Below are 15,922 nucleotides of genomic sequence, written 5' to 3'. Positions count from 1 at the left end.
CAGCATGAAAATAAAAAATAAGAGCATTCCCCTGTCTGTTCTGTGCTTGTTTATTTGTCAATTCTCTTTTTTTCTTGGAGGCAGAAGCTGATGAGAAAATGGTGTGGAGACTTGGTTTGAATGATGCATTAGATTTTAGTTCATGTCCTATGAATCTCTGGAAAGGTAATTCAACTTCTATAGAATATTATTTAAGAAGAAACAGAAACTGCATGGCAGAAATAATCCAATGAGATTTTGGAGGTTGAAAATAGAGTATAGATTTTTTTCTTTTTTTCAAGTCAAAGTGGTAATGATTTTGCTTAAACCAGTTATTTAATAATGAGAAAACATGTGGGTGCTTTTATCATTATTGGTATTCAAATGTTAGTGATTTTTTAAACAGAGTGCAAAAAATACATTCTAAAACATCAGAAGTACAGAGAGACTTTTTGGCTGATAAATGTAACTAATATGACCATAATATGTATGACCTTATGCTAGACAAAGGTATATAGCAAGTTTTTATTTGAAAAGATTCAAGTCCGAAATGGGTTTATTTTTCACAGCTTGTCATAAATTTTTAAGGTGCACTTTTAAAAGTAGAGAAATGTTGAGATAAAAATCATAGCTCCTTTACATTATGATGGATTAGAGTATACTGTTACATATAAAGGTAGGGAATTTCATGGTAATTTTTAGAGTATGGCAAGTGTTTCCTGAAAAAAGCCTTTCTGTGGGATATGATGTAATAGCTGTTGTTCTATACACAGATCAGATTTTTAAAGAAAAATTAAAAAAATCTTTAATGAATACTGCCTGGAAAAGCTTTATACAGATCATAAGTATAATGCTTTAACAAAAACAGGTAAGATTACTGGAGTCTTTGCCCATTATGTAAAGGGAGATTCTGCCTGTTTGATCTCTGGTTGCGGAACTGACAGTTCATCTGTCTGACTTGGACTAGGCAGCAGTCAATCTGTTGTCCAGCCTTTGATTTAGTGACTTTAAGTTGTCCTATACAAGCTTAGCCAGTTACTTTTAAAATACACATTGCTACCTTTGACTAATGAGATGGTTACTTTAGGCGGTCTTGGAACCGTTGAACTGTCAGAAGCAGATGCTTAGCCCAGTGTTTTTTTTCCCTTCTGGAAGGTAAGTTATGAAGTTGCTAAAAAGAATTGTTCATTCTTTCATAATGAAACTCCTCATTTCACCATGCACACTTACACAAGAAGGAGTGTGTATTTATCAAGACTTATGATTGTTCAACCTTTTGATTACATCCCTTTACTGATTATATTAAAGGATGAAGAAGGCATTATACTGATTAGGCTGTTTGTAAGATAGCAGACCTGCTCAGTGTGGAAAAATTGTGCCTTCACTTCTAGAATATTTGGTTAATAGTGGAAATATGAAGTAGGAGATTGATGAATGGTGCTTAAAATAAGAACTTTTTTTCTTTTTTATCTGGAAAGAAAGCTTACAGACCTGCTTCGTAATACCTTATATTGCAAGATGTGTTTGACTAGAATTTAATTTTGTGAAAGGTCGTCCGTTTGCATGACTAGCTCTCCTACCTTGCTCACGAGAACTGCTTGACTCAGGAATCTAGCAGGTCTTTGATCACATACAGCTTTTACTTTGTTCACATTCTTCTCATTTTGGTGGAAATTGCTATCTGTGAAGAAAGTGTTTCATCTTTGCGCTGGAGTGCTGGTAAAACAAATAGGTTTGCAAATAACGCATGAGAATATGGGTTCTAGAAAAATTTTACACTGTAATGCTGCATGACTTATTTCCCCCCCCCCGAATTCCTGTAGAGAATTGATTTTGGCCCAGCACATCAGAGTTAAATATACTTACATTTCCACTGGAAAGGTCAATTTTTTCCAGTTGCACATGGACAGTGGCTATCTCCCATATTTTATACACATATTAAAAGGGTTTATGGGTACGTATTGAGACAGCTTTTGAGGACAGTTTAAAATTTTCATTAATTACAGGTTAGGGAAAACATGGTAATATTGTGCTGGACATCAGACTGTTAAGTGCTTTCACAATGACTTTTGTAAGTGCATTTCTCTTTGAATTTCTCACCATGCATCTTGGAAACAGTCTCAGAGGGTTAATTTTCTTTCTCCCTCCATCCCACATTTAAAATATTCTGGACACCTTTTAAGATGCTATAGAATCTTGGCTGATTTTTATGCTGGATTTCCTCCTGTAATTTGGTTTCTGAAAGTGTGATGACGTGTTCTGCTGTTTGTTTTTGTCATAATTAGTAAAAGAAATGTGTTCGTACTTTATTCAGATCTCACTTTAAATAGCTGTAATTAAATTTAAATAGCTTTAAATAGCCAAATTACTGTAGTTGCACTTTCTGTAGGTATAGATATAATCATTGCAAATTCCACAAAAAATTATTAAAAGGACATGACCTTGTAACTACTTCTTTTATGTATTTAAATTGCACCTAACTTTCTTAATACATTTAAATACATTTCCCTACGTGTAGCTTACAGCAATGCTCTGAGAGTGGATGACAGCTGATTTACCCTACAAGGGGACCTTGTACTGAAGTGTTTCAACTCTACCTTTAACATATTGCTATATCTAATAAGTTTTAAAGCAAATATTTTCAGAAGCAAGGAAGGATGTGCACCATACTTTTACTTAGCTCATACTGCTCTGCTTTTCAGATTTACTTTTAGAGAATGGGAAAAATGTTTGTTAGTTACATTAATATCCTACATTATCTGGTCAGGCTTAAAAAGATTTAGCTTTTAAATGACTAGGTTTTGAATTAATTAAAAAAACCAAAGCGCCAATTGAATAGAAGAAAAATATGAGTGAAATACTTATTTTTAAAACATCTCATTTTAGCTTGATTTGGTTAAATCATAGTTCAGAGTTTGGTGGTAAAGTTAATGACAGCATCCTTTGTGCTTTTAATAGGATTCTTTTCCTTAAGCCAATAAGGTAGCAATAAATCTACTTTGAATGGAGGCTTCAGCGTGGTCTGGCTGCTAATCAAGAAACAGAAAATACCTGTGCTGCCTTTTGAGCACCTCCTTGCCAGGCATTGTGCTAGCAATTAGCAAATCTTACTTTAGAGTCCATTTGCTAAAGCCTTAAAATGTAACAGCAGTTGCACTCTATACTGTAAATGGGATGCAGAGGTGTATACTGTGAGATTCTGTGTGTGTGTGTGTGTGTGTGTGTCTTGCTCATAGATAGCATATTGCTCAACACAGCTATTTGAGATATTTTGTTAGGCTAAGTTTTACTTATTTTACATTATTCTTACTTAAAAGTTATCTATTATAACTTACTCATATATACATTTCATTTGGTATTTTTATACATATAGTAATAATTATGAACAATGGGCATTTTACTGTTTTTGTTATGTAAAGCAATTTGGTGCAAAACATGCATAAGTATACATAATTTCTAATTTTGTTTGGAAAATTAGACTGGTAACAGTCATATGGATGTAAGGGGAAAGTTCTTTAGCAATAGTAATATTTCAGTTTTTATATTTTGTTTTATAAAATTATAGATGAAGAAAAAGAAATGGCGTAGATAGTTGCAAAGATAGTCAATGAACAGCAGCAATATATAATTTAAAATAGCAATAGAAGGATAGTTACAAAAGTGTGCCATCGTCAGAAAAGATAAAATAAACTTCAGTATGAAACTGTGGGTCAATAAGATAAGAACCCTAATTTATATGGGTTGGCCACCTGGGTATCCAAGACAGCATGTTTGAGAAATGGTAACCAAATTGCAAAATACTGTTCTGTTTTATCACACTTCAGGCAAGTAAGCGTCTCTCTAACCAGTATGTCCCCTACTTCAAAGTGCCTGTTACCCAGAAAAGGAACAGAAGTGTTGTATCACTGGGCTGCAACAGCAATCCTGGAAGCAGTTGTGAGAAAGCACATTGAAGGATCAATTGGGGCAATTGTAATTTCACACTGGGAGCTAAGAATTTTCTCCATTTCATAGGGGGGGGGACACTGAGATATCCTTCATTTCTCTGTATATGTCTACACTGAAAATGTTAGTGGCACAGCTGAAGCTGTGCTGCTGTAGTGCTTCAGTGTGGATTCTTCCTATGCCTTTGGGAGGGGTTCTTCCAGTGGCGTCGGTAATCCACCTCCCCGAGAGATGGTAGCTAGTTCAATGGAAGAATGCTTTCTACACCAGAGATTAGGTTGGCATAGCTACATCACTTAGGGGTATGGATTTTTCACACCCCTGAGAGACGTAGCTGTGCTGATGTAAGTTTCCAGTGTAGAGCAGCCCTAAGTGACTTGCCCAAAGTATCACAGACAGTCAGTGGCAATGTCAGGATTAGAACTCCCAGTTGTGTGCTCAGTCTACTAGAGCATGTTACCTCTAATATCCCTCACTAGTAGCATCATTAAACTAACACCAGTTGCAATAGCTTTTGGAATATTGGTATGCTAAAATATATAGCAGTAGCAAATGTAAATCCACTTGGGGCCAAATGTTTATTTAGCCAAAACTCTCCTTGATTTCAGTGCTTGATTACAGACTGAGTTTAGACTATAGGACTTGGACCACAGCAAACAACTTGCATCAAAATGATTCATCACATTTTCTTGTGTTTCTAAAGTGAAAAATCTATTCAATACCCTGGGTGTGTGTTCCACTAATGGTGTGCAAACTACAATATTCCGATCCATTTGTAATGCTCCAGTACTATGGTGGTGGCCTGGCATAAAATCTTAGATAGAAATGCCTTCAGTATATAGTAAGATAAGTCATTGTATTTACATGATGGCAAAAAATGTTGAGTAAATTATTTTAGATATAATGAAAATACCCATTAAACTTTATTTTCTTTTGTCATGTTTGTTAAACACATGTTCCATGAAAACTTAGGTGGGTTATTTTTAAATAACTGAATATTTGACCACTATTGCTCCACTAGACATTAAAATTTACCAGTGAAGTGAGAGGTCAGTAAAAACCTCTATGGAGTTCAGTTTGGTTTGAATGCTGCTGAAGATGTATTAAACAAATGAGCAAAAAAATCTAGATAATATTTAGTCTTGCCTTGAGTGCATGGGACTGGACTAGATAACCTTTCAAGGTCGCTTCCAGTCCTACAATTCTATGAAACTATGAAGGAAGAAAAAGAAAACAGCCCAGTACAGACATTTTTTGTTCCACTCACTGGCCCTTCAAGCCCCAGTTCACCAGTCCAAATGGTATTCCCCAACAAGCCCTCTGTCCCCGTAGGAAGATTTGTACCAGAACAAGACGTATCTTCCGTATGGAAAGCCCTTCTTGTTCTCACTCTTATTGTGCCCCATAGTGCAACTCAATTCCCAGCTTTGGGCTTAGGTTGGAATAAATTTCAGGGCCACAATGCATTACAACGCTAAATGACTTCTGCTACTCCTGAGTTGACAAACCCATTAATATTCCCCAACTAAAGTTAGAAGTTGACACAACAGCCATGTTATTGGTGACAGCACTCAGTTTTCTTGTTTAAAATAGTGTTAAAAAACAACTAGTCCAGTTTACTGAGTGTTCTAGGTGAAGAATAAATTCCTCCACATACCACCTTGGTACCACTGATCTACAGTGGCAGAAAAATTCATTGCTGATCTCCACATCTGAGGTCAAGAACAGTCCGTAGCATGCGGGGAAGCCTACAACTAAAACGACCACAAAGCATGCTTATTAGTCAAAATGCCAATCAAATTCCACACACTAGCCCTTGAAGCGTTACATAGGTGTTCTCATTGCGCATATGCTAAGAAGAACAGGAGACGCTATGTGCTTCACATGGCACGTGACCCGGATTCATCACTGCATTTGGTCCGCTGGTTGGATCATTAGCTTCCCTGGGCTGAGTACTGACCGAGCATGACATGAACATTGATCCATGACCCCCTCATACTGACTGGGAGTACCAGTGTTCCCACCACCTGCCCACACAGCTAATACCCTCTGTGCAAAGGAGAGATGAGCCTATCAGCAAGCTGATTGCTTCAAACCCTCTTCCCAGTTGGCAGAGATTTAGGTCTCATGATCACCTTAATTCCTTCTCTCTTCCTCCCCCAGGGCCTGTGAAAGCTGGTTGAATGCTGGTTTCCATATTTGTGATAGCCAAAGTTTTTGAGATATCCACAGACCTTCAGTAAAAAAAAAAAAAAGTTGCATTGTTCAGACATACAGGATCTGTTTGGTTTGGCATGTGCAGTACTTGGTGTACGGAGTTCGTCTTACAGGATGGACGAATAGATTGTAATGGTTGTAGTCTGTGGTATAACCTTAGATGCTCACGTTAGTGCAATAATATGCTACCACCATCCTGTCATCTTTGCTGTTTAGAAATGTATCCTTCCTATACTGTACATAATTAGAAAAGAATGGTGTTTCCAGTCAGCTATTCCAACTTGCTGGGGAAGCGTGCAGTCCAAAATGTCAGGAGAAAACATTGATTTGTAGCATTTGTAAGTCAGCTTTGGAAGAAATTGTTGTCCTGACTGAAGAGAGGCATTTAATTTTACACTGCGTGTTTACTACATTTCTTTTCGCTGCTTGAATTATAATGAATGATTCTGCACGTTGTTCTAAAAATATCCCTATTGATGTTTGATGCTAAGGGACCAATAGCATACAGTTGCAATGAGATGATTATTCCATGTTGGCACTCATAATGAAATGGAATTGCCACTTTATTTTTCTCTAATGCTGAAAAGGACATTAGTTTACGAACAGCTCACAAGATACAGCCTGTGAAATGCTGAAGAGAACTGTGTGCATTTTCTTGCACTGTATGCAGAGTCGTTAGCCCTTGGTTAAGATTCTGGTTCTGACTTCATTCCAGAAAAAACATATAGTGCATGTGCATTGTGCTATGACTAGTTGCTTCTGTAATAATGTAATGGTGAATTATTATTATGCAGACAGCTGCAGGTTGAGATGGTTGTGCCAAATCAGCTTTATTTAATAGAAGCAGTGAGAATGCCAAGAGGTTAAGACACTGAAGCAGGAGAATTGCAGAAATAAAAATTCTGCGTAGGCATTCCTTCCGTACAGACTTGCAGGACAATGGCCAGCTGGGCTGGGTTTGCAGGGGGTTTTCCTGGATTGATACTAGAAGTTCCTTCTCCTTAACTTTACTATATAAAATGAAAATAAATTAGGAGTCCTGTTTTTGCCTTTTAAAAACATACTGAAAATATTTAATCCAAAACACAATGACATGATATCAGAAAAGATGGTAGGAAAATGGAAAATAATTCAGATTATTTTTTCCAACAGTCTTTTGAAGCATTAAAATTCAGTGCATGAGGTCTTGACACATCCAGCCCTCTTTTATTGGTCCCTTATGGGTTAGGAGGGTATTATTAAAGCTGTTGCTTTAATAATAAGAATTTTAGGGATAGGGTGAAGCATATTTGCTTTTATTTATTGCTTGGATGTAAAGAATGCAAATATAATGTCACCCTTTCATGATGTGTAGTTGCTCTTTAAGCACATTTTATTTCCCTCTTATCTTTCACTTAGAGAAAGTGAAAGTTAAATATAAGAGGATAAAGTCAATTTTTTCCATTTCTGGTCTTAATCTGAGTCATAACCAGGTCATAGAATCATAGAAGATTAGGGTTGGAAGAGACCCCAGGAGGTCATCTAGTCCAACCCCTTGCTCCAAGCAGAACAAACCCCAACTAAATCATCCCAGCCAGGGCTTTGACAAGCAGGACCTTAAAAACCTCTAAGGATGGAGATTCCACCACCTCCCTAGGTAACCCATTCCAGTGCTTCACCACCCTCCCAGTGAAATACTGTTTCCTAATATCCAACCTAGACCTCCCCCCACTCTAACTTGAGACCATTGCTGCTTGTTCCGTCATCTGCCACCATTGAGAACAGCCTAGCTCTGTCCTCTTTGGACCCCTGCTTCAAATAGTTGAAGGCAGTTATCAAATCCCCCATCACTCTTCTCTTCTCCAGACTAAATAATCCCAGTTCCCTCAGCCTCTCCTCATAAGTAATGTGCCCCAGCCGTCTAATCATTTTTGTTGCCCTCTGCTGGACTCTCTCCAGTTTGTCCACATCCTTTTTGTAGTGTGGGCCCCAAAACTGAACGCAGTACTCCAGATGTGGCTTCACCAGTGCTGAATAGAGGGGAATAATCAGTCCTACTAATGCAGCCCAATACCGTTGTCTTTCTTGGAAACAAGGACACACTGTTGATTCATATCCAGCTTCTTGTCCACTGTAATCTCCAGGTCCTTTTCTGCAGAACTGCCACTTAGCCAGTCGGTCCCCAGCCTGTAGGGGTGCATGGGATTCTTCCATCCTAAGTGTGGGACTCTGCACTTGTCCTTGTTGAACCTCATCAGATTTCTTTTGGCCCAATCCTCCGATTTGTCCAGGTCACTCTGTACGCTATCCCTTCTCTCCAGCATATCTACCTCTCCCACCAGCTTAGTGTCATCCGCGAACTTGCTAAGGGTGCAATCCAACTCATCCTCCAGATCATTAATGAAGATGTTGAACAAAACCGGCCCCAGGACACAGACCCCTGGGGCACTGCACTTGATACCGGCTGCCAACTAGACATCGAGCCGTTGATCACTACCCGTTGAGCCCAACGATCTAGCCAGCTTTCTATCCATCTTGTAGTCCCTTCATCCAATCCATACTCTTTTAACTTGTTGGCAAGAATACTGTGGGAGGCCATATCAAAAGTTGTGCTAAAGTCAAGATATATCACGTTCATCTCTTTCCACATATCTGCAGAGCCAGTTACTCATTATAGAAGGCAATCAGGTTGCTTAGGCATGACTTGCCCTTGGTGAATCCATGTTGACTGTTCCTGATCACCTTCCTCTCCTCCAAGTGCTTCAAAATGGATTCCTTGAGGACCTGCTCCATGATTTTTCCAGGGACTGAGGTGAGGCTGACCAGTCTGTATTCCTCTGGATTCTCCTTCCCCTTTTTAAAAAAAAAAAAAAAAGAGAGAGAGAGAGATGGGCACTATATTTGCCTTTTTCCAATTGTCCGGTACCGCCCCCGATTGCTATGAGTTTTCAAAGATAATCGCCAATGGCTCTGCAATCACATCAGCCAAGTCCCTCAGCACCCTCAGATACATTAGATCCAGACCCATGGACTTGTGCATGTCCAGCATATCTAAATAGTTCTTAACCTGTTCTTTCACCTCTGAGGGCTGCTCACCTCCTCCCCATACTGTGCTGCCCAATGCAGCAGTCTGGGAGCTGACTTTGTCTGAAGGCCAAGGCAAAAAAAGCATTGAGTACTTCAGCTTTTTCCACATCATCAGGTCAGCAGTATGCTTTCAGAATCTTAGTTGTGAGACCCTGGAAGGAGAGGAAATGTAATACAAACTTAAAAAAAAAAAAGCTAAAAAGGCTATCAATGAATTAATAAATAAATTTACCCAGAAATATAGCTCTGTTTTCTCCTCTGGTAGGAGAGTTTGTGGTACTTTGAGTTTAGGGTGGGAGATAATAGCATGCCTGCAAGGTTCTGAGAGTCTGCTCTGCAGTATAGAAACGTCTCCATGGGAACCAAAGGGGCTCGGCACTCTGTAGGAGGTATTAGGATTCCTGAAGGTCAGGTCATAAATCGTGAAGCATGTGGGCCAAATAGAATGTATTGCACTGTAAAATATAGCCCACAACCATCACTTCCTTTAGTACCAAGGTACAGCCCACAGGCAACAATAGTGGCATTAGGATCAACATTGGCATGAGGATCAAGACTTGTAATGATCATAGACTGTACCACTGTGCTAAACATTTGATGCTATTCTGGGCATTTCCAGGCCCTCAGTTGAGCAAACTTTTTGTCACTGCTGGACTAAGGATGAGAGGAGGAAAAGGTCGTTGGAAATGTGATAAGTAAAGGAAGGAGAAGAAATGAATCAGTTGTGGAGAGAGGAATATCCTATAATGAGCTCGGGCCAAAAGGCAAGAGACCATAGAAATGGCTGCAAAACCATCTGTTACCATTCAAGCTACCTGTGAAGGCTAAAGCTGTTTCCTCATTCTTCACGGTACTCCTTTCATTGTTTTGGTCACCATGCACTAAAACCCACAGAAGTGAAAACCAAAGAGCAATAGCAGCTGTAGACATCCTTGACAGGCGAAGGCACTCATACTCTTCTTCTATTTGTTTAGTTTCTTTAATATTCTGCATTTGAAATTTTTGTTTATGCACACCACAGACACAGGAGAACTGACAGTTTAATATAAAATACTTGTTTTAATTTACTGTGTAGCTTAGCTCCATTCAAAGTTACTCTTTCATGTGTAAACAGTAACAAACTCCCTGTCACGCACACCATATCCAGTCCCTTCCTCACTGACTTTTTTTGGTTTTGTTGAGCCTCATAACTAGCTCCCCAGGAACCTTAATGCCAGCAGCCAGATGATTTTTCTCTTTAGGTTAATCACACACACTGAGGAGGGTAAGCATAACATTTTCCTGTTCTGCTTGCTGCAGTGGATTCCCTGGCAATATAGAGTCCATTTCAAGGTCTCTGCCCTTATATTCAAAAGTCTGCATAGGTTTGAGTCATCTCTCTGACATACCTCTTCTCTCCCTGTGACCATGACCTTCCATGATAGTTATGTTCCAATAGAACAACGAAAAGGGGGAGGCTTGTGAGTACAAGAGATACAGACTTCTTAGGAGCTATGGAACTCATGTCTGCAAGATATAAGAATGAGCATGAAATTGGACACACACCACATCACAACCCCTGTACGTTAATTGAGTCACTTCTTTTCAAGTCTGAGAAGGAAGGAAGGAAGATGTAGTGTGTGCTATTGTGGTTTTTAAGTATTTGGGAGGCATGCCGGTACTAAGGTGATGGATACTACTACTGTGACTGAAAATTGCTGTCAAGCACCGCTCTGCTTAACATAAAAGAATCATCCTTGACAACCATTTTCAAACACAGTTTGTTACTCCCAAATAGGATTTAAGATTGCCAAGAAATTTGTGTGTTTGGGGTTCATAAACTTTTTTAAAAAAATGTAGCAAAAAGTGCACATAGCTATTTCAAAATTCATACAATTCCTTACAACTTATTTCAGGATTAATATTGACCTTATTTAGGTGCTATGAAATACAGGAATAGTCATGCAACATCTTACTCTATATAACATTCCTTTTTAATCTTATTAAATTAGCACCATTAATAGTGCATGTAAAATTATATTTATATTCAAAAACACGTTTAAACTCATGCTACTTAGTATTTTGATTGCCATATCTATAGCTTAATACACTTAACTTTTTCCATTACTTGAATTCAGACTTTGCTGTTTGTTGTAATTACTAATACGGTAGAACTTTGCTAATTCACACGAATGACTTGGAGATATGAACTACTGAATTTTTGAGGATTAAAAAGGAGGCAAATAAATACAATTAATGCTTGAGATACACAATAATTTGTTCATTTAGCAAACGTAGCTTAGTTTTAATTATTTAAGATATAACTCTTTAGAAAACTAGTAAGTGTTCTATAGCATACATCCATATTCATAGAGGCAATGAAGCTGTAGTAATATGGGGCCTCACTACAGCTCTCTGATCCCAATTAAGCAAGGTACTCATACAGGCCTCATTTTCAAGTGTTTAAATTTTGGCATGTGCTTAAGTACCTTGCTGAATTAGGGCCTCTATTAAATATTTTCAGAAAAGTAGGCATGATTTTTCTGTGTAAGTTACTGAAGTGCACATTGAAGAGATTCAACTCTACTTTGTACTTGCATAGTACCTTTATGCTGAGGATTTATTATAAATATAGTGAACAAAAATATTGAAGCCTGACAACAATCCTATTTTACTAGTGGTAATATACCTATTTTGTGGATGATTAAACTGAGGTATTTATCTGACAAGTCAGTTCCTCTGAGCTACAGAAGAGGTTTGTGTTAGATAGGGGTAGAACCTCACAGACTTGTCTTTCAAGCCCCCATTCCTGTCCTTGGACAATTTTTCCAGGATATTATGCACATCGTGATATTCATCCATATTTTAAATAAAACCACAAAAACCCCTCCCCAAGCTATAAATAAATCCATATAATTTTGTCAGATTGTTAGACGTAAATAATTGCAATACAGAACATAATTGGGTTCATATATTCCCCAAAATAATCAGTGTAATTATAACATCATGTATTTATAACTCCTTTAGCTTTTATTTCAACAGTAATGGAAATGACATTAATGATGAAGTCTAGGATTTTTAGTGGGGCAAAAGGCTCCTGTTATAGTTTAAAAAGACAAAGCCATTAACATTTTTTAAAGTAAATATTAAGGAAAATGTGACCACTAAGTGTTATTTCCTAATTTATTAGCGACACAAGCTGGGTAAGGCAATATCTTTTATTGGACTTCCGTTGGTGATAGAGACAAGCTCTTCTACAGGTCTGGGAAATGTACTCAGTGTTACAGCCAAATACAAGAAAAAAGAAAAGGAGTACTTATGGCACCTTAGAGATTAACACATTTATTTGAGCATAAGCTTTCGTGAGCATATCTGATGAAGTGAGCTGTAGCTCATGAAAGCGTATGCTCAAATACATTGGTTAGTCTCTAAGGTGCCACAAGTCCTCCTTTTCTTTTTGCGGTCACAGACTAACACGGGCTGCTACTCTGAAACCAGAAGTGGAACAGAGTGTTTTGCATAAGTAGTTAACACACACTTCAAGTGACCCATTAACACCTCTTTAGTCATAAGAGCGGAGGGGAAAAGCTGGGAGGGGAAGTTAGTAGGTTACAGAGTGTTGTAGTAACCCATAAATCCAGTGTCTCTATTCAGCCCATGATTTTTAGTGTCTAGAAAAGTTATGAATCTAGGCTCATTGCTTGAAGACGTTGTGCAAATTTCCCTTGAGGATGAGAACCGAGAGATCAGATATGGAGTGATGGCCTGTGAAAATGTTCACTCACAGGTGATCATTTTTCTGTCTGAGCTCATTTGAGAGCACGGTGATTGTCTGGTTCCACCCACATAGTTATTGGGACATTTTGTGCACTGGATGAGGCATACCACATGTGATAGACCCATGGATCTTGAAAGGTGTGTTGTGGAAAGTGTTGATCATTGTAACAGTAGAGATATATCTACAGGTTTTGCATCTGTTGTTCTGGCAGAGTCTGATGCAGCTTTGAGTTGGTGCGTCCTGGTTACTGTTGGGAGCTTGCTTCTGATGATGAGTCTGGGGGTTGTTTGAAGGCCAGAAGAGGGGGTTCAAGAAAGATTATTTTTCAGGATGGGGTACCCATCAAGTGTGGGTTGTAATGGTTTGACACCCCATTTGATACCCCAACTAAGGGTGTGCAGTCATAGGGGTTTTTATTTCTGTATTGCAGCAGGTTCCCTTGGTGGATATGGGTGGCCCGTTCCATGATGCGATCTACTTCTCTGGTGGAGTGTTGTTTTGTGCATGTGGTTTTGAGTGTGTTAAAGTGTATATTTCCCAGACTTTCTCCTCATAGCATATTCTGTGATATCTGAGTGCCTGGCTGTAGATAACACATTTCTTAGTGTGTTTGGGCTGGTTACTGGATCTGTGAAGGTAGGTGTGATGATCCATGGGTTTCTTGTGTATAGTTGTCTGTAGGGTTCCACAGTTGAAGCTGATTGTGGTGCCTAGGAAGTTGATGCTAGTGTGGGAGTGTTATGGAGAGAGTTTAATGGATGAGTGGCGGTGGTTGAAGTTATGGCGTAAATCTGTGAGGGAGTATAGATCGTATGTCCAGGGGATAAAATTAACATTGATCCATCTCAGATAGATCATTGGTTTTGTGGTGCATTTGTCCAGAAATTCGTTTTCAAGGTGACCCATGAAGATGTTGACATATTGAGGAGATATCCTAGTATGCATGGCTGTTCCCATGGTTGGGGCTACGTGTTTGTTGTTAAAAGTAAAAATTGTTATGGATGAGGATGAAACGGATGAGTTTGGCGATGTCTGGGGTGAATATCTAAGTGTTGTCCATTATCTTGTAAACATTTGAGGCAGGCAATGATGCTATCATTGTAAGGGGTGTTGGTGTATAAGGAAGTGACCATTTCCCAATTTGTTGTCATTTCCCAAAGTTAAATGGGATTTAATATGTGGTAAAGTGAGATCAGACAGTACTAACCAGCCCTAGTGTTATTTCCATTCTCCTTGTGCAAGGTGGACACAAACAGAATTCTTTTTCAAGAATTCTATTACTGCAGATAGATGAACGCTGCCAAAGGAAAGTAAGAAGCCTTGGATAATGCTGTGACATCAGCAACCTCTGTAGCAAACTAACTAAATTTGTTAGTCTCTAAGGTGTCACAAGTACTCCTCGGTTTTTTTGCTGATACAGAGTAACACGGCTACCACTCTGAAACCTGTGTAGCTGAAGTCATCTGAAGAATGTGAGAGCTTGAGGCCAACTTGCAAGGCCCACACTTTTCCTGAAAAGGTAAACCAGCCATCCACAAGAGGAGAAAGATGTCACTAGTTCATATGTTTGGTTTTGTTTTTCTTTTTTTCAGAAATGGGAGCTCTGGGAGGGGACCCTAGTCTGAGAAATGGAGCCATAGGCCAACTATAGGATGTGATCCTGGCAGCTACTGAGCATGTGCAATTCCCATTTAAGTCAATAGGAGTTAGTTGCCGGTGCTCAGCAGTGCTTGAATTAGGTGTACAGTCTGCATGTCTGTATTCACTGGCATGAAGACAGGCTTTTTTGGAAAGAAAGGAGCATTGCTGTGATTGGTGTCATTGCCTTTGTTCTTTTTTCAAGATTCCTTTGGATTTGTTAATAGTGATAAGACAGGCGATACAGGAGATCATTTCATTTGTATAAAATGAGACCAGTTCAAGGGCTAGATGAAATGCATTTCTCAAAGGAAACCTTTTCATAGTCCACAAAAAGAAAAGGAGTACTTCCTTTGTAGCTAACGAAAGCTTATGCTCAAATAAATGTTAGTCTCTAAGGTGCCACAAGTCCTCCTTTTCTTTTTGCGGATACAGACTAACACGGCTGCTACTCTGAAACCTTTCACAGTCATGCGTCTTAGACTAGAGTGTCACTAGTACTTGTCAGTGAAGGAGGCATTGTCAATAGGAGTGTGCTGTTCACTGAGAGAACAATGGAAAGGTGGCAGAGGCATTTGTGTATGTTTTGAAAAATAAAACTGCTGGCATTAGGCGAAAAAAATCATACAGATTTATAGTAATTCTTAACAGAAAGTTTATGATGCAGAAAATTTGTTGTTAAGTGTTTGACATTTTCTTGGCATTATATCTATCCTCAGAAAAGAAATAGAAATGCTGAATTGAATGTGAATATTCAACCCCCCCCACCACACACACACAATAACCTTGTGATCACCCCACAACTCCTTTGGGGGTCAGGACCCCTACAATTATAACATTGTGAAATTTGAGATTTAAATAGTGGAAATCATAAAATGTTCTGATTTTTTTTTAAAACCCCATGACCGTGAAATTGACCAAAATGTACTGAATTTGGTAGGGCCCTATCTATAAGGGAAATTACCAGAATTTGCCTTTTATCTGGGGAAAAAATGTAATAAAATCGGTACCATCTACTATTTAATATTTGCCATTTTCCACTTGCATTTAGCTTAAGTTAATATACTTACATTTTCTAAATCCACAGTTTAATATTGAGGAATATCTGGTGAACAGTAATATACATATTGAAAATCAAAAGCCCCTTGTCTCTGATTATATTAGCTATTGTTCATATTAAAAGTGGCTTGATAGTATTCAATAAGCAAATATTCATTGACTTTTACAATTTTTAACCAATATTATTTGACTAATGTGTTTTTTCCAGTAGTCAACCAGCTCCATCATTGGTCAGACTATTTATCAAATGTAATATTTATT

At 38.4% G+C, this 15,922-nt stretch overlaps 1 protein-coding gene across 17 annotated transcripts in view; it reads left to right on the top strand.

The window, feature by feature from the left end:
• Positions 1-15,922, top strand: part of ATP2B2 (ATPase plasma membrane Ca2+ transporting 2) — a 708,548-nt gene that overhangs the window by 291,852 nt on the left and 400,774 nt on the right. For 9 of the 17 annotated variants that reach the window (XM_043550966.1, XM_043550953.1, XM_037905021.2 and 6 more), the window contains exon 2: positions 81-165. The exons of 6 other annotated variants lie outside the window; for them this stretch is intronic. The gene's annotated coding sequence lies outside the window, so the exon portion shown is untranslated. The remainder of the gene's footprint in view (positions 1-80; positions 166-15,922) is intronic. 2 more of the 17 variants (XM_043550954.1, XM_043550961.1) reach the window with 1 other exon arrangement.

This window comes from Chelonia mydas, chromosome 7 (assembly GCF_015237465.2).
Source record: "Chelonia mydas isolate rCheMyd1 chromosome 7, rCheMyd1.pri.v2, whole genome shotgun sequence".
Lineage (NCBI taxonomy): Eukaryota > Metazoa > Chordata > Testudines > Cheloniidae > Chelonia > Chelonia mydas.
The sequence above is the reverse complement of the archived record's forward strand: the minus strand, read 5'-3'. Positions and strand labels throughout refer to the sequence as shown.